At 35.2% G+C, this 20,637-nt stretch overlaps 1 pseudogene; it reads left to right on the top strand.

Moving 5' to 3' along the window:
• Nucleotides 1-210: 210 nt before the first annotated feature.
• Nucleotides 211-20,637, top strand: part of LOC113927898 — a 53,434-nt pseudogene continuing 33,007 nt past the window's right edge.

Here is a 20,637-nt window from a genome sequence, read left to right as displayed (position 1 = left end):
ATTAAAATAGAGCTGACTTCCTAAATAATCTCAATGCTCTTTTGACTGAGAAAGAAACTGTCACTAACCAAAGGAATGTATCCAAGGTTGTCTCATAGGTTTTACTCTGAGATATCATTCACAGATAGTTGAAAAATGTTTAATCTATATTTGGAAGTGAGTTCAAGGTTATAATAAATTATGATTGATTGCAGTTCTGGGTTAGTGACAATGGTGGCTGTTCAGAACATCAGAATCTCGATAGAAAATCATTCAATGGACTTGCATGGTCATAAAGACATAATGAGACTACTGGAGATGGCTACGCTGAGTGTGCCCAGCAGAACACCCAGTGTACAGGATGAGTGGGTACTGAAACCTAGCCAGTGTTCCACATGCCAAATCCTCCAGTTAAGCACTGGAAATATACAGTAACAATACCATAAAAAGTAAGATCAGTGAATGCTCAAATATATCCTCGCCATTCTCTAAACAAACAAAATCGCAGGGTGACCAGGGACCCAGGATTTTACACTTGATCTTAGCCAAAAGGTTGAGAAGCAATGGACCCAGGATTTTAGGACCTTGAATATTTTTACACTTAAACCTGGCTGCACTAATATGTGTTTTAGATAAAATTATTTTCTGTTTAATACACAAATTAATAATATCGAAAATTAATCAGAGATACTTATAATTTTGGGAAACTTATAAGTTCTTTTCAGTACAGTGTATGCAGATATGCATACATTTTTCTCCCAGAAATAAGATTCCTATCATACATGCCATCTTACAACTTACGACAATGACATTTTTCATCATTTTCCAGTGTTATTAAATATTATTGTCAACATGTTTTTAATGTTTGAAAAGTATGCATGTTATATCATAATCTATTGGATTTTTCTCTTACATAGATCTTGTGTTAACATCTTTGTTTATTTGAATTGATCTTTGGATAAAAAGCTAAGGATTAAATAATTAGTTCAAGAATATGGACATTTAAAGTTTTTCTGGGGCTCCTGCTGGCTCAGCCAGTAGAGCATGCAACTCTTGATCTCTGGATTGGAAATTCGAGTCCCACATTGGGCGTAGAGCTTACCTAACAATAAAATCTTAAAAAAAAAAAAAAGTCGTTCATTGTTTGGTTTAAATAAATTGCCAAATTGTTCTTAACAAATGTTGTGATCTTTTTTTTTTTAAAGATTTTATTTATTTATTTGAGAGAGAGAGAATGAGAGATAGAGAGCATGAGAGGGAAGAGGGTCAGAGGGAGAAGCAGACTCCCTGCCGAGCAGGGAGCCCGATGCGGGACTCGATCCCAGGACCCAGGGATCATGACCTGAGCCGAAGGCAATCGTTTAACCAACTGAGCCACCCAGGCGCCCAAATGTTGTGATCTTTTACAGCCATATATTAGAATGTCATTCCACCACAGCCTCGTGAAACCTTGATATGCTATTATTCTTTATCTTCAAATACTTAACAAATGGTATCTTATTATAATATTAATTATATATTATTATATTATTTTTTCTTCCAAAAGAACCATTTGCTTATTTTCCTTTGAAAATTACCTAATCAGGGTTGCCTGGGTGGCTCAGTCAACTAAGCATCTGCCGTTTGCTGAGGTCATCATCCCAGGGTCCTGGGATCGTGCCCTGCATTGGGCTCTCTGCTCAATGGGGAGCCTGCTTCTCTCTCTCCCTCTGCCTTTCCCCAGGTTTGTTCTCTCTCTCTCTCAAATAAATAAAATCTTAAACAAAAAAAGAAAAAGAAAATTACCTAACCATAAATTTTAGCTATCCTTCTATTGTTGTGTTAAAGTTTTAAAAGCATTCTTTCAAATTTGGTTCTGGGAAAAACAAAACAAAACAAAACATTGAATTAAAGAACAAAAATCTTTGCAACAACTGGAAGCATTTTTATAAGTTAAACACCATATATGCATAACCCAGATGAATGTATGGAACATTATCAACACTTCAGAAGGCTTTTTTTCTCCATCTTCCATTCATTCTTTATGCCCCCAAAGGTAACCACTATTCTGATTTCTATCACCATAGAAAGTTTTTTCCTGCTTTTGAACTTTATATAATTGAAGTCATATAATGTCTGGCTTTTTTTGATCCTTATTTTCAATGGGATTGATCCAAGATTTTGCTAGAAGCAGTTATTTTTTTCCTTTTTTTCACCATGTATAGAAGCATTAGTTCATCATTCTTACTTTATGAACTGACTATACTTTATTTATGTATTATACAGTTTATGGACATTTAAGTTGTTTCCAGCTTTTGCTTATCTTGAATAAAATGGCTATGAATATTTTTGTATATATCTTTGGGAGGACATATTTACCTATCTCTGTTGTGTGTCTATATAGGAAGAGAATTACTAGTTTGTAGGATTTGCCTATCTTCAACTTTAATACATGTTGACAGTGTTTGCAAGTGGTTGTACTCATTTATACTTCTAGCAGCAGCTTATGAGAGTTCTGGTTGCCGTACCTCTTTGCCAACAAACAGTCTTCTGGTGCATATTTGTAATTTATTGTAGTTTAACTGGGTATTTCCCTGATGACTAATGGTGCTGAACAATATGTTCACTCATCATCAGGATATTCTCTTTACAAGGTAATTCTCAAGTCTTCTGCTTATATTTCTATTAGGTTATCAGCTTTTTTCCATGTGGATTTGTAAATTCTTTATAAAGTCTTAATAATATGCATTGCAAATATCTCCTCCTAATTTGTGATTTTTCATGGTTGTACTGGTTCACTTTTGATGAACCAGCAATTTTTGATGCTGTAGCGGACATGAATAATGTAGTTTTTCAGAATATTATTTGCTTCATCCAAGAGTGTCAAATTTATTTGAACAGTATTTAACGAATTATCACCTTATAAGTATTTCAATGTCCTTTTATTCTTCTTTGGTCATTTTCAGTTTTAATTGTGTGCTTTTATAATCACTACTTTTTTCTTAAGTTTTTAAAGATTTCCTATTTTATTATTTTGTATTTATTAAATCCTTTTTATAACTAATTTATTTCTGTTTTCATCTGTAATTATAGTTTTTCCATCTTCCCTTACATTTATTTTGGCTATCTCTCACTATCATTTAGAGTTGAAGACTTAAGTCTGTTATTTTAAATATTTATTTAGAAAATAAAAGTGTTTAGGACATAGGCCTTCATCTGAAAAGTTCTGTAATTGTCCTCACAGATACTGACACACAGTATTTTCATTATATTTCTTTTTAGACAGTGAGCAACTTAGGTATTGCTTTTCACTCTGCCAACAGGAATTTTTTAAAAGAGAAGTTTGGATGTTCTTGTTTTTGTTTGGATTTTTGGTAAATGTAAGGTTGTTGGGATTTGATTATTAATTTTTTAAAACTTATTTATTTGAGAGAAGGAGCACAAACAGGGGGGAGGGGTAGAGGGAGCAGACTCCCCACTGAGCAGGGAGCCCAGTGCAGGCTCAATCCCAGGACGCTGGGATCATGACCTGAGCTGAAGGCAGACGCTTAACCTACTGAGCCACCCAGGTGCCCTCATTATTAATTTTTTAATAGACTTTATTTTTTAGAGCAGTTTTAGGTTTAGAGCACCACTGAGAGGGAGGTACAGAGATTTCCCACATATCCCCTGCCCCCACACATGCATAGCCTCCCCCTTATCTCTATGTCCCAGCAGACTGGTATGGTCCTTAATTAATTAATAATTAATTAATTATTAATAAATTTACATTGACAACCCATTACCATTCAAAGACCATAGTTCACATTAGGGTTCATAAAAACTAACCTGTAATTTAATTGTATTATGGCCAGAAAATATGGTATATATTATTTCTATTTTTATAGAATTTCTTGAAAAATGAGAATTACCAGGGTCCGTTTCCATGTTTCACGAGCATGAGAAATGAGAGCACACTGTTCATATTCAGGGCAGGAAATATATTTGAAGGTATGTGTGTATGTATGTATGTGTGTGTAAAAAGATCAAGAATAAGATAAAGAGAATTTTATACCTCTTTACAGTATTCTAGGTGCTATTAATATTGTCAGTATTTTTTTTAAACATTTTATTTATTTATTTGTCAGAGAGAGAGAGAGAGAGAGAGACAGAAAGAGCACAAGCAGGGGGAGTGGCAGGCAGAGGGAGAAGCAGGCTCCCCGCTGAGCAGGGAGCCCCATGTAGGACTCGATCCCAGGACGTTGGGATCATGACCTGAGCCGAAGGCAGACACTTAACCAACTGAGCCACCCAGGCGTCCCAATATTGTCAGTATTTTTATTTGTTTGTGTCTACATAAGCAGAAATGGACTAAGTTTAAGTTTCTTAAAATTGATTTGTTTCCTAAAAAAATTTAGTTTTGTATTTACAGAAACTTGTTTTATGAATTCTGATCCATACATACACTTTAATAATTACCCATTGTAGCTTTTTGTAGTTTATTGTTATAAGTTCTCTTTGCTTCATTTTATACTTTTTATATTAAATTTGATGCATTACTTTCATTATTTGTTTTGATTTGCATTTACCAAGTAGGTTATTTTTTTCATTAACTTTTAAGTAGTTATATAGCATATGGAAGAGGTTGGAATCTATATTTTTGGTTAAGTATGAGAGTATTCATTTTTTTCAAAACAACTGAATCTCACAAATACTGATATAGCAAATATTTTTGTGTTCAGATTAGTCTTATATATTTTTATATTTGCTTCCTCGTTTTCAGTATTTTGGTCAGCAACTTCCAGTGTCCTGTTCCTACTATGATATATATCTACTTTTTATCCTCCCTTAGTTTAATATCACTGATTTTACAATCATTCTTTACATTTTGGGTAATTATTCCCCCTTTCCTTGAAGAGAATTTTGTTGTTGGTGATGCTGAATTCACTTTTATTGCTTTATTTATTCATTGGTTCTAGGGTTATAGCTAGGAATTGTGGTAGAAATGCCTTTACAGGACTGTTTTTAAATGAAAATTATGTTGCCTATTTAATAAACTGGTGAGGCAAGTGAACCACTGTCTTGTACAAAGTAGTGTAGAATGCAGCTCTGCCCATATGTGGCCGCACCCAATGACTACTGTCATGACTAGGGAAAAAAACAACAAAAAGGAGTCTGTTAATTATGAACTGACAACCACATAGACTAATTAACAGAATGATTTATAGGATGGATATGCATGGAGCATGGATAAGGGTCATGACATTTAAGAGAAATGAAAAAAAATCATAGGCAATTTGAAATTAATATGCAACTGATCCATGTCTCTAACTCCGTTCCCCATTGGCCAGTGTTATCAAAGTGAGGTTTGTTTCAAAAGACTGTATTCTATCTTGACTCTGCTTTTTAACTGACTCTGTAGTTGTTGCTGAAATACTTTCCTATGCCTTGGCTGCCTTATTTGTAAAACTGAATATTGATGACATTGTTCTTATCAGTTTGTGTGGGTACTTTTGGAAATGCTTTGTAAACTTTTATTCAAACAACTGTGGTACTATTATCTGAATTAATATAACTTCTGGAAAAATACGAGCAAGGAAAGAAAGCCAATATCCAATAACAAAAGAAATGAAACTTGTATTCTTTTAGTTAGTAACCCAGCAAAGGTTATAAAAATACCCACAGCATTTAATTCAAGTGGGTGTGTTCCAGTACACTGCCCTTAGTCACTCTTAACATGCATTCTAATGACCTCATCTCCTCCTACCAGTATTTTTTTTAGTCCACCTGCTAAACTGTTGTGCAAATTTATTCTTGGTTGTTAGTCAGGTTAACCAATCTGTAGAGAAGATGAAAAATCTTCAGTGATGATTAACCTCACTCCTCTGTAAGGTATTATCAAGGACATTATGCTCATTATTATTATTTTTAAAATTCTCATTTTAAATGTATTATTAATCCTTCTTTTCTCCAGATGACAAAAGCAAAGCTGGGTGATTATTTAACAACCAAGCACCACCAGCTGGTACTCCAGGCTGGTGGAAGTTACCATGTGTTCCCACTTCATCCTACCATAAATCCTTTAAAATGAGAATGTGAAAAGCAAATTAAGTTCATAAATGTCTTTGGATATGAACCATGAAGAAAGATCAATATTTTAATGCTATAACTAACCATCAAGGAGATGGGGTGGGAAATGAAGGATATCAAGAAAAATTGATATACATTAATTAGTTTAGCTAACTTATGTGACTTTCATTGTAAGTGTCCTCTGAAAGTGTTAAGATGCTACATTTAGAATTTAAATGCAAATAGTGCATGTTTAGTAATGTCAAAAAATTAATCCAATTATAAAGATATAGAAGCAATGAAAAGAAGAGAATGAACAGTGTGCATTAAAAACCTTATTTTGGTCCTTTCTGTGGTTATGCCACTGCTTTATTGCTTATTTTAGGACAATTCTGCTTTATATGGATCAGTAAGTAATTTCTTTTCTTTCATTAATTCTAAAGTGTAGACTCTATTATTAACTCATAAACTAACTACTCCATTGACTCACCTCTTCTCCTCAAGGGAAAAGATGGTTAATTTTAGAGTTGATACTTTAAATCATTAAGTGCTTCACTTACAGAATTAAAACTTCCTAAAGTACAAAACAAAAATATAATGAAAATGTTTTAGATAACTTTTAATTTTGGAAAATGATAAAAGCAAGCTATTTGTTTTTCATTATTCGATATATTTTATTAAATCAGAGAAAGAAGAGTGACATTTTGAGTTATAGACAAATTATAGTTGTCACTTTGCTGACAAGATAAAATAAGGGAAGGTCTGAGACAAATGTGAAGTGCTATTCGGACAGAAGTTAACTTTCTTACCACTTATCCCGTTACTACTCTCCTTCTAAACTCAAACTCTCCTCTTAGGTCTGACTTAGGGTACTGATCGCTTACAGGAATCTCTCTTTTGAATTACTGCAGGAAGTAAAAGGGTCTAATCACTCTAATTATGTGTGGCTACTTTCATTCTCTCATTTTCTCTCTTTTGCTTTGCTCCTCCAAGCCACTAGAAATTTGGGTGGCCACAGCACAAAGGCATGACTAGGTGATCCCTTCATCCTTCCCACCCTTGGGAGGGAGGTCATACTGCCTTTGAGAGTTCTCTGACAGTGTTGTGGGCAAATGTGAATAGTTTTAACACTCAGCTGGCTCCTTGTACATAACTTTATAATGTTTTATTTTGATGGTCACAATTAGGAAGAAATGGGAGATAATCTAGTATGGTGTTATAGCCTCTAACTGAGAGAGAAGGTGAGAGGGCAAAAGATGATCCAGCCCGGTGTCATAAAGGAATAAAAACCTGAAGGCTTCTATGGCCAGTTTGACCTCATGTATTGCTCTGACTGGTGTGGAATATTGACTATCATGAATGCATAATTTAAATGTTCAGTACCTTTTAGCAATTTAAATCATCATCTGGATATTTCAAGTCTGCTGGAATTCATTTTATCTCTAAAAGATGAAAACAGAAAGTAAGTAATTTTATCATGTTAAATGAGATAAAACAGACAACTTTAAGGTGAAATTATTTTTAAACATTCACTTATAAGTTGTTTGAAATTCAGAGCATCATTTTTTTCCCAAATGAGTTTATAAAGTCAGACTATACTTCCAAATCATCTAAAGGCCTTTCGAGGGCCGTGTCACTTCATCTTTCACTTCTCATTCCAAGTACCATTTGACAATTTTCCCTTCATAGTCCCTGCATGTAATTTTGGTCCTGTCCCAGATTAGATCCAGCATTCATTAGCACTTTTTTTCTTGTTCTTATCCAAAACCAGTGACCTTGGAAACTTAGTTCTCATGATTGACTGAGTTTTTGCTTTGTTCCTTTTGTTAAAACACTCTTTTTAATAACATTACTTTAATTCCTCTAAGACTTTTAACACTAGCTCTCTAAATGATATTTTGCTACTAACCTTTCTCAGTAAAACTAACATTTATGGAATACTGCTGTAAACTATTCATACGTATCATTTCATATAATCATTATTACAACCTTCTGTGGCTGGGACAGTTTAAGAAACTGAAGTACAGAGTAATTAAATAATTTTCCCAAGATCACAGAACTAAACATTCAGAAGAGCTAGGATTTGAACCTAGGTAGCCCAGGTCTCAAATCCACGTTGGAGAGCACAGTTAATCATCCAGTCTTCCTGGTTCATATAATTTTCTTCTAAACTCCTTGTCTCCATGTTAACCTCTCTGACCCCAGCCCCACTGGGATGTCTACCCATTACCTCTTGTAAAACTCCCTGACATGCTTACAGCTATGCTATCAGTGTTGTCTCCTCTCTATTTATAGCAGAGGCAAGTCAATCTATTTCAATTTGGCTTAGGAACCATGCTTTGAATACACAAATTAAAAAAAAAAATCCTCTGCCTTTCATGAACTTACAAGAGGTAATAACCGTTTAGGAAACAAAGAATTCTAGAGTATGACAAGAATGAGTGAGATTAAAACTAGACACAGTGCTTCTTTGAGTAGGGCAACTGAGACACTGCCCTTGGCCCCAGGCTTGGGTAAGAGGTAACCCACAGAACAACGTAACTTACATATCTTCTTTAGATCTCACCAAAATTTAATTTCAAAATTTGTTTTTAATACTACCCTAAAGGGCCTACAAAAGATGTTGATTTATTTTAAAATAATTTAGGCAAATTTAAGACTGGTTAAATTGCTTGAACTCCTCACTAGCGATGGCCCTTATAGCAGAGTAAGAAATAGTGGACTATTCAACATTTCTGAGGGCTGAATAATATTCCATTATGTATATGGACCACATCTTCTTTATCCATTCATCTTTTGAAGGGCATCTCAGCTCCTTCCACAGTTTGGCTATTGTGGACATTGCTGCTATGAATATTGGGGTGCATGTGCCCCTTTTCACTACATCTGTATTTTGGGGGTAAATATCCAGTAGTGCAATTGCTGGGTCATAGGGTAGCTCTATTCTTAACATCTTGAGGAACCTCCATCCTGTTTTCTAGAGTGGCTATCCCAACCACCATTTGCATCAACATGGATGGAACTGGAGGGGATTATACTAAGTGAAATAAGTCAAACAGAGAAAGACAATTATCATATGGTTTCACTCATATGTGTAACATAAGCAATAGCATGGAGGACGATAGGGGAAGGGAGGGAAGTCCAAAGGGGGAGAAATCAGAGAGGGAGATGAACCATGAGAAACTATGGACCACGAGAAACAATCTGGGGGTTTCAGAGGGGAGGGGAGAGGAAGAAGGGGGTAATAAGGTGATGGGTATTGAGGACGGCATATGCTGTGATGAGCACTGGGTGTTATACTTAACTAATGAATCATTGAATGCTGCATTAAGTCCTAATTATGTACTATACAGTGGCTAACTGAACATAAAAAAAGGAAAAGAAAGAAATAGTGGACTAAAGTGTTTATTCTACTTGGGGAAATAAGAGAATAATTCAGAGTCACATGAGCCTTAAGAGTATAATTATATTAGTTGTCCAAGATGGTAGAGGGCATCCCAGGCAAAGATAGGAGTAAAGGTAATAAAAATTTGAGTTATTAATTTTAGGTACCACTCATTGTTTCACTTATTCATTAGTATAGCAGATATTATAGAAGTCTACAAGATGCCAGAAATTTTTCTAGGTACTTCTTAATATTAACCATAAACACAAACTATTTCAATGAAGATATTATCACTATTTTACATATACCATAACTGAAGTTCAGAGAGGAATAATATATTTTTTACATAATTATATAGTTAGTGATGGTTGATCTGAGATTCAAATTCACAAACGTTTACCTTCCTAAGTCAATACACATTGCTGTAAATCAGAGAATATATTGTGGGAGACTGAAGGGAGTCAAGCTGGGGAGAGATGTTGATGGTGCTAAACAGTTAGGGGTCAGATCATGAGGTAAAATAACATGGTCATGTTTGTGCTATGAAAAAAATGACAAATTCTACCAGTTCTATAAAGATTAGAGAAGATACAGAGGGTTAGTAATATACTGAAATAACCCAAATGAGAGCATTGGTGGTTCAACACTGGAATAGAGTTAGAGAGGGAGAAAGTATTTGAAAGTAGAAGCCATAGGATTTAATGGTCAATATGTATTGGTGATTTTAATTCCTTAATTTGATCTGAGTTGTTTGGGTGTTGCAGAAGTGAGGTAGGGGTTAGAAAATGAGTTCAATTTGGAAACTATTTAACTGGAGGTGTTTGGCTAAGAATGAAGAGCAAGAGTGAGTGAGCACGTGATAGAACGCGAGTGACAGCCAGAGAGTGAGAGAGCGCACTGAACCTCAGATGTGAGCATTCTACCTTCTCGATTTCTTGCTACTGAGCCTGCTTGCCAACACCTGTCCCACAAAGACAGATTCATTTAGTGGCTGGGCAGGTGTATGCACCTTCTGTTCTGACCTGCACCCCTGGCTAACCTGCTGCTCCTTTGACATCAGCAGACAAAATCGACTTAAGTGAAAACTTGGCTGATGACAAAACAGAGCTCTACAATGTAATGACCTTGTTCTGCACTTTTTTCTATGGAGATGAAGAATAATAGTTATTATTTATTGAACACTTACCATATTCAGAGTATTACCAGATTCTATTATCTCACTGATTCCTACAAGACCCCTTGGGGTAAATATTATTATTCTTGTTATTTTGTAGATAAGAAATTGAGGCTTAAAATTTTTAAATCAATTACCTAAACAACTAGTAAGTGTTGGAGCCATTCCTCAAATCCAGCTGTTTGATTTCAAAGTCCGATACTTAAACATTATCCTAAACTGCCTCTCCAAATTTTTCCTGATTCCAGTTGGATAATGCAAGATTACATCTCCTCAGCTATATTATTATAGAATTCAAACTCTGTAGAATTTAATTCCAAAAATTTTATGTATAGCTTGTGCAAGAAGCTTAGCTTGGCTTCAGCTCATTCTCTGAGATACCACAATGCTTTCTATAAGCCAAATCCACCAATCCCCACGCTGTTCTTGAACACACCATGCTCTTTTTTATCCTAAGTCTTTGGGCAAGCAGTATATGGAGGTCTTCCCATCCGACACCACTCTAAATGTCATCTTCTTGGTGAAGCCTTCCCCACATTCTCACCTCCAAAGGACTGTTTTACTCTACCTCTTTGTGGCTGTAGCATTTTGTATAAAACTTTATTATTATGTTGACATCATTATTTGTGCTTCCATTTCTTTTTTTTTTAATATTTGTTTATTTATTTCATTGAGAGAGAGAGAGAAAGCACAAGTGGGAGGGGTAGGGAGAGAGAATCTCAAGCAGACTCCACCCTGAGCACAGAGTCCATTGCAGGGCTTGATCTCACGACCCTGAGATCACAACCTGAGCCAAAACCAAGAGTCAGACGCTTAACCCACTGCACCACCCAGGTACCCCAATTGTACTTCCATTTTTGATTCTCTCCTTAGACTCTGCACATCTCAAGAATCTTGTTTTATTCATTTCTGTTACCTCTTCAAGCAGTGACAGTCATTATGTTGGCATTGAATCACATTTGGAAAACCAAAAGCTAAAGATGTTCTATTTGCTGAGAAACTGTGAGATTCCTTTCTACTCCCCCTCTATTTATCTCAGAAATGGCAGTTAGGACCGCTTAGTTGGCAGGCATGGGGTAGGAGATGAAATGCCTGGTGGAAGCAGCTTCTAGGGCAGGTTGGGACAGTGCTCTGGACAGAGTGCAGTGAAAAGAAATCCTATCACTCGGTTGCTTTTTCATAAATTAATCTTTAAGTCATTATACATGCAGTGAATGACTATTGGTTTTTCTCTTGAAATACCTTCCTAATAGAAGATAAAAATGGCTTTAAAATACTGAAATATTTTGAGGGGAAGGATTACTGTCTGAGAGTAGATAATAAATGAGAGTGTAAGAGGAGAGACCAGAAGTACAGTGAAGCCATTTTTGTTTGTTTGTTTTTGAAATTATGCAATCACTGTCAACATTTAAAAAAAAACTTCAAATTTTTACAGGGCTCCCTCTGATTCTGACGTATTTTGACAAACATTATGTTCTTAATTATTTGCCAGAGACTAAAACATTAGGCAACACATTTGGGATTAAATATTGAAGATAATAAAAATAAATGTAGAAGGAAATTAACATTTGAAATACTTTTAAATAGCATATAAGTTCCTTTCTTTAGGGGAAAACATTATATGAGATATATACCCTCAATGTTTTAAAGTATTAAATAATTCAAGACAACAAATACTATGTAGCATAAATTATACAAAGCAATGATTATAGATAAATTGAAGTGTTCAGTCATAATGCCATTGAAGAGGGAAATGGGATTAAGAAAAATTGAGAAAAGATGGATTTTAAATAGCAATGCTAAAAGAGGAGACATAAGTTACAAAATAGTAACTATATTTTCCATATTTGGTTTATCTGATTAGACCCAAAGAATGTTCACAGCTATACACATATGTGTGTATATATATATATATATGTGTATATATATATATATATATATATATATATATATATAAGAGAGTAAAGGAGAGAGACACCCTGAGGCAAAATTAGTTCTATAAAGTGGTAGATTACATTAAGCTAGGTGGCAGCCTGTAAAGCATGACTAGAGTAGTGCTGACAGGTCAGACTAGCCAAAAATATGTTTGTTTTTCATTTAAAAAAAATGTTTAAAATGTAAAATGTTCAGCCTACATACATACTGCTTCCAAGTTACCCTCTCTCAACCATGAACAGTTAATAGGTTCAAATTGATTCCTAAGATTAGTTAGTTGACCCCTTGCAGCCAAACCAAAAGATATAAAATGTAGGGAATGGAATTTCCCTTGGGAAAATCCAGGAGAGAATTGTAGAATTAAGAAGCTGCCTAAAAGTAGTGGAATTAGGAAGAAGGATCTGGGATTAGGTAACAGGGTACTGGAGGTTGTTTGTAATCAATGATATCAATACAGACTGATTTTCTGAAGATAGGAGGATACCATAAAAGGTGATATTGGCACTGAAATAAGAATAATGGGTGAAAGCTGACCTGGTCTTAAAGATGGTGGTGGAATCCATTAAGTTCTCCCTGTTAGCAGTTTCGGTACTGCCTCCCAGGTGATTCTAAAAGATCCACAGGGAACACATGTGGGAGAGGACATAATTTTTTAAGCTCAAATCTTATTGTAAAGAAATTATTAAATGCTTTATAAATGAGAAAAGAGCCATAGGAAAATATCTGGACATTTATTCTATTATTTTATTATTATTTAAAAATATCCTCTCAACAATAAGAAAGTTCAAATGATTCCAAGAACTACAGACTTATTACATTCCCTAGGGAAACTAGGATATTTCCAAATGGACTTGAAACAGTATCTTTTCCTTTAGTTTTGAGCAGTGTTTAACATTTCCCCTAAGGAATTTTAGCAACAGTAGAACATTATTTTTAAATTCACTTTTTCATTAAATGCTTGTTTCCTTTGAAAAGGGAGCAGCTGTTAGTGCTGGCAGACTTTTCTCCCCACCCCCCCCCATCTATGAGTACAAATCAAAAACAATTTGTTTTGTGAATAATCTACAGTATGACAATTTGTCTACAAATATGTCACTGCCTGTTTACCTCAGTGTGTGTCAATTGGATTTAGCCCCTTATTTGCAGAGAAGAGAGAAAGGCAATCTTGACAGCATCCCTGCCTGCAGGCCTGGCACTGCAGCCTCTCTCTCCCCCAACTTCCTGTTGCCACTAAGAACCACAGGGAGCGAGAAGCCACACACTGTGCAGACTGTGGGTTTCGCAGGACTAGGCCAGCTACAAAATTAGAGACCTGGGCTCTCACCGAGAGACTAGAGAGCTGTTCACACAGAGGCAGATCTTTCTGTACAACACTTTGATTAAGTCTAGGAAGAACCTTAATAGACTGCCATTTACTAGAAAGGAACCTTTAGAGACAAGTGTTGTGGGGGATGGAGTTTGATTTTTTTTTCTTCCATCAGCTCCTATACTGAACAGCTGACACTTGCATTAAAAGAAGATCAAATAAAAGGCTTATTCAGCATTTATTAGATTTCCAGGAAGCAGAAAAAAATGTCAGCATGAGCTTACTTATATATAGGTATATCCCTCTATACGTCAGCTTATATCACCCTGTGTGATATATAATTCACCCTGTGTAGTTACTATTATAATGAGTGAAGTGCCTTCCCATCACTGGGCACAGTTTGCTCTTTTCACATAGGCACTTGTGCTGCATACATTAATTCACAGGATTGACCTAAGCAAGTGAACCCAAGAACTGTACTAGGTTGTTTCTATGGTCTGTGGATTACTAAAATAGATCCTAACATTGTTATTTTGTGACAAATGATAAATGTTCCTTTTCATAGCATTCAGCAGCAGCATTAGTGTTACGGTAACTGAATTATAATCTCTCTTTTCCAAATGTTTGTTCTTTTATATATATATATATTTTTTTTTTTTTCAAAACTGAGATGTAGGAAGGAAATGGCATACCCAATAGAGAAATTATTTAAAGGACAAAACTTAGTGTAGGGCATGTATTCACTCACTACACGAATATATATTATAGATCTTTACTTATTAACAGCTTCAGATATGTCTATTTTTTAAAAGATTTTATTTCTTTATTTTTCAGAAAGAGAGAGAGCGCACAAGCAGGGGGAGTGTCAGGCAGAGGGAGAAGCAGGCTCCCCACTAAGCAGGACCCTGACACAGGACTTGATCCCAGGACTCTGGGATCATGGCCTGAGCTGAAGGCAGACTCTTAATCGACTGAGCCACCCAGGTGTCCTTTCAGATGTGTTTAGAAATTTGAAGACCAAGGACATCTAAAGATATTTACCTCAAGCATCAAGTGCAGGAAGGTAAAAAAAAAAAAAAAATTTAAGAAGGTAAATTTTTGAGCAAAAATGCAAATGCTGTTTATTTTATACTGAGACCTTTAATATATATTATGGTATTACATAGGGACAGGGGCTCGAGGACGTCCACATTACTTCCTTCTTTAAAATGTACTTGTAAAACTACAAATTTTATACTATACACAGAATTTTTTATGAGAGAAAAGTCCTATCTACCTACCTGGACTGGTTTCTGTTCAGATCCCATCATAATAAGAAAATAATAATGTAGATGGACCCAAGTTGGGAACGAAGAGTATCTCTCTATTCCACCTATAATGACTACCTTAAAATAGCTTAAAACAATGTGCCATGTGGAGAGGGTAAAAACATTTTTTCTTTTTAATATGTAGAAAAATACTTATGAAGACATAATTAGAGACTATTAGATAAAAACTGAGAGAACTTAGATAAAACTTTAAGATAATTAAGAAAATGATTCCCTCTTGATTCCTCTAGGTATAGGGCAAGAGAATTGTATATAATAATGAAAATGCAGAGTAAACTTTTGCTTAAACCTTAAGCAAAAGGTGAGGTAGAGGGAAACATAAAACTTACCATATTGAGAGTGAGAGGCCAGGGACATATGTAAAGATGATGGGTTGAACTCCCCATTAATTTTTGCTTTTTACTGCAAAGAGAGAGAAGGATTTTCAAAAAGTCTTATACCTACAAGGGTGAAGAAAACAGGGAAAAACAAAACAACAACTAACTTTCTGGAATCTGGAATGGTGACAGAGGCATGTGACTGACTCAGCATATCCAAGAGACCTGAATCCTAAACTGGTAGTGGGAAAAGTTGAGTAACACAATTTACACAAGAACCATGAAAAGGTGTAGAGATTGGCAGCACTGGATGCCTCTTGAAGTGAGGAAAACAAAACAAAACAAACAAACAAAAAAACATGAAAAAGAAACCAGAATTGTATTAAAGTTTGTTGAAGTAGTAGTCGGAGCCCCCGTCTAGTCCCCCATGCAGTTCTTGTGAATGCTTGTGCCGCTGGGTATTCTAATGAACGGTCCACATTCCCTTTCAATGAAAAACTTGTCATCAGACTGCTATGAGTGGTGCTGCAAGCGGACTTCAGGTGTTAGCCCCTTCAGAAGGCTATCTTATCCAAGGTCTCAGCCTGACTCAGGGTGGCCTATATCTAATGGCTAATCAATGCAGGATGATAAAGGCCTAGTAGCTCTTTAAGCACAAACAGGATCAACTCTGAAGGCCTGTTTTAGTTTCACAGCTGTGCGGGTCAGCTGAGTCTGTCTGTGGGACTACATCGTATCTCTTCCCCTCCTGTCTGCAGATACTGAACCCAAGGGTTTGCCTTAATACTCAATCATCACACTGATTCACTCAGAGCCTCCTTCCCAGAAACCAAACCTGCAACAATGACTCTTCCTCATCTCCAAAGAAGACTGATGACTTAGTCTGTAAAGCGAAGAGCCTACTTTAGAAAGGGGAACACTAGCGAGAGTTGAGGGCAGGTATTTTTTTTTTTTTATTATGTTCAGTTAACCACTGTATAGTACATCATTAGTTTTTGATGTAGTGTTCAATGATTCATTAGTTACACATAATACCCAGTGCACATCACAACACATGCCCTCCTTAATACTCTCCTTGTTACCCCCTCATCTCTGAAACCCTCAGTTTGTTTCTTGGGATCCACAGTCTCTCATGGTTTGTCTCCCTCTTTGATTTCTCCCCCTTCAGATTTCCCTCCCTTCCCCTATGGTCCTCCGTGCTATTGCTTATGTTCCACATATGAATGAAACCATATGATAATTGTATTTCTCTGCTTGATATACTTCACTTAGCATAACCCCCTCCGGTTCCATTCATGTCGATGTAAATGGTGGGTATTCATCCTTTCTGATGGCTGAATAATATTCCATTGTATGTATGTACCAAATCTTCTTTATCCATTCATCTGTTGAAGGGCATCTCAGCTCCTTCCACAGTTTGGCTATTTTGGACATTGCTGCTATGAACATTGGGGTGTATGTGTCCCTTCTTTTCACGACATCTGTATCTTTGGGGTAAATACCTAGTAGTGCAATTGATGGGTCGTAGGGTAGTTCTACCACCTTACACCAATGAGAATGGCAAAGATTAACAAAGCAAGAAACAAATGTTGGCAAGGATGTGGAGAAAAGAGAACCCTCTTACACTGTTGGTGGGAATGCAAGCTGGTGCAGCCATTCTGGAAAACAGTATGGAGGTTCCTCAAGACGTTAAAAATAGAGCTACCCTATGACCCAGCAATTGCACTATGAGGGCAGGAATTTTATACCTAATAACATACAAATAAGTGAATATTTATACATCAAGGTAGAAATACAAACTTTCTCCCTTCAAAGATTGCCTTTAGGGTACTCAGATAAGGCCTTCTCTGGAGAATCTGAACAGCCAAACAGAGAAGACATAAATGTCTATATTAAGATGAAATGGCCCCAAAAGATCACCCTTAGAGTGAAGCCCAAAGGTGAGCCTGATGACGGCAAAGAGCTTATAATAAGCTCTTTTGTAGCTTTAGAAGAAAATCAGATATTAATAAGTGTGCACAGAAACCCTCTAACATAAAAAAATAAATAGAATATATTTAAAAACATGGAGAAATCAGAGATGATTAAAGGATTAAGAAAATAAAATCATTAATGGTCTCAGAGAGAAAACAGAAGGTATTATATGCATGAAACAAGAACAAGATACTATAAATTTTATAGTATGAAAGAAATTGAAGAAGAGGGCGCCTGGGTGGCTCAGTGGGTTGAGCGTCTGCCTTTGGCTCAGGTCATGATCCCAGGGTCCTGGGATCGAGTCCCACATTGGGCTCCCTGCTCAGCAGGAGACCTGCTTCTCCCTCTCCCACTCCCCCTGTTTGTGTTCCTGCTCTCGCTGTGTCTCTCTCTGTCAAATAAATAAATAAAATCTTTAAAAATAAATAAATAAATAAATAAATAAATAAATAAATAAAATGATGCTTAAAATAGGCAATTACTTTAGAAATTCTCAAAATGGTAACATTTTACAGAATTCTATAAAAGTTGTTTTAATGCCTTTAGTGTTTCATATGTTACATTGGACCTGAACTTATTTTAGTTTACTGTATCATGTAAGTTGTAGTTCACTTTTTAGTTTCTGATTTCTATTAGTGTGTAAAGGATTTTACATTTGCATTTAAATAGAAAGGAAATGTGATAAAGATTTCAATTAAAAGGCTGTCTGTTTGGGTTAATTCATTTTTAATAGGAGCAGTAAATATTTTTCAGTTGTTTTAGCCCTTACCACAAGATCAGTTCATTGTTCTTTTTATCTAGTTATGTCAGGTGATGCTCAATAAAGAACACTATGTCAGCCCCTACTATTTAAGAAACATTTCTCATTTCTTCATTGATTTTTGAAAAACCAAAGCAAATTTTTGAATAGTACTTGAGAAGACTGATGACAGCAGGTCACTGCATTAGCACAAAAGATTCTTAACACATATTAATTATATGTTACCTATTAATATAAGTGTGTTCAAGCAAGTGTATACATAGACCTATACACATACAGAGTAGATTTTCATTCTAAAGTCATTTGATGGAAAAGAAAAAATGAAAAACTATCCTATCTTGAAAGTTTTGTTGAGTCTTCAGAGTCTCATCTAGTTTTTAGGGATAGCTGTATAAAATTAATAACCATCCATTAATTAGTCTTCATATATATTATCTGGTTTTAAAGTGGAGGAATGTTCTATAATGACAATATCAATCTTAGTCTGAAGTCCTGTAAACTTTTTTACTTCTGAGCCTAGTTCTTTGAAATTTGGTCACTTATCTGTTGACATGTGTCTTTAGATTCTAAACAAATTCAGTTAATTACGTAGGATCTACTTGAAATATTGTATCTTAAAAAAATCATTTATACATGTTTATCATATTTCAGGATATTAATTTTGTATTTTGCTTGTAGTTACAATTACCTAATCTGTAATGTTTCTTTACCTACCAGTTGCTAAGAAAATGGCTTTCTCCCTCAAGAACCCTAAAACTGCACTGGACATACTTTTTGGGGGGTTGGGGGAGAATATAGGCATTTAAATAATGAACTGAAGTGTTTTATTAGTGTTTTCTGGCTTGCAGCTAGCAGAACATCACACTATTAAGTAAATGGATTAACTTTCCTGTAATGCCAGCTAGGAGATATCTCGACAGTTGTGTTTTTCATTCTCAGGTGTCTAGTTAAGGAAAACACAGGGGTCCAATTCAACCTTTAAAAATGTTATCTTTTGACTAGAAAGATTACTGCTTTGAGATGCAATGGGATTTTCCACAGCAAACTTAGCAGAGGATTGTGTGTTTCATTACTCTCTGAATGAAAAATGGAGTAAATAGATGCTGTAAATAGAGGATATTTCTAGAGAGAATTTCTGTAGAAATTATGACTTATCTCTATCATTTCTACAAAAAATTCATAAAGAAAGAAAGTGGCAGTTGGATTAGAGAAAGGTCCATATTATTTTGAGAAACTGGTCCTTACACCCAAAAATAGAGTATTTCAAGTGTTAAAATAAATTCTATTTCATCTCAACTTATTTTAAGCTGTTTTATTCACTTTTTTTATTATCATTAGAGTCTATTTTCCCCACAGGATGTGTGTATTTTTTAGGCAGTCTCTAAATTGACTGTTTCATGGTTGATTTTTTTCCAGCCATATTTAACCACTGCTCACAGCTGAATTGATTAGAGTGACTGTGGAGTAATTCAAACAGATAAGATGTCTGAGCTCACCAAACAAGCCATGCCATGGTCCAGTAATTGTGTTCCTATAACTACAACCTAATACACTGCAGTAAGTTAGACATGTTGGGAAAACAAAGAGCTACATATAATACAGTTTACAGCTTTCGTTTATTAGAACTTATCTTCTTAGATTTTTTTACTCTAATTTAGTGATGTAAGTCTTTAAGCAGATTTCACTGCAAAACTAGTAAGCTTTAAGAAACATAAAGATAATTTGAAATAGAAAAGGGATGAACACTGAATTCAGCATCAACAATTTCAAACATCTTTGTTCAGTATGGGTAAAAGAAGTGTTCAACTGAAGAATCCCCCAGGACTTTTCATAGTAAATTCCAATTAATGTCTTACCAGTGTCTCTGCAAAGTAAAAAAGTAGTAATTGCTGGAAAATGCCAAGTTAAAAAAATAAATAAAATTAAAAAACCTGAATCAAGATTTTTTTCATAATTTTGTGAGAACCTGAAAGTTTAAAACTTCTGTGTGTACACACACACACACACACACACACACACACACACACACACACGAGGTCATATGAGCAAAAGTATGCACTAAGTCTCTAATACTATTTAAAATGTATCACAAATGACCAAATTACAAATAAATCTATGTTCACAGTTTATTACAGACTTCATACAAAGCATAGGTTTATTTAAGTTGTATTTTCTACTCTGTGCAAGCGTAAAAAGCCTGTGACAACATGTCCAACATCTACCATTTTAATAGATGTTTCTAGCCACTTCAGATGAATAACCAGCAAACCATCAAGCAAGTTTGACTTTTTTTTTTTTGGTGAAAAACTGCAAATTATTTGAATGAATGTATTCACGTGGTTATTTTGATAATAGTTAAAAATTAGAAACTATTCATGTAGGTTTATAGTTATTATCTGAAACACTTTCTACTTATAAGTTTTTGACCTTATAATTGTATAAGTATTTAAAA

The sequence above is a fragment of the Zalophus californianus genome, chromosome 7 (genome assembly GCF_009762305.2).
Source record: "Zalophus californianus isolate mZalCal1 chromosome 7, mZalCal1.pri.v2, whole genome shotgun sequence".
NCBI lineage: Eukaryota > Metazoa > Chordata > Mammalia > Carnivora > Otariidae > Zalophus > Zalophus californianus.
The sequence above is the reverse complement of the archived record's forward strand: the minus strand, read 5'-3'. Positions and strand labels throughout refer to the sequence as shown.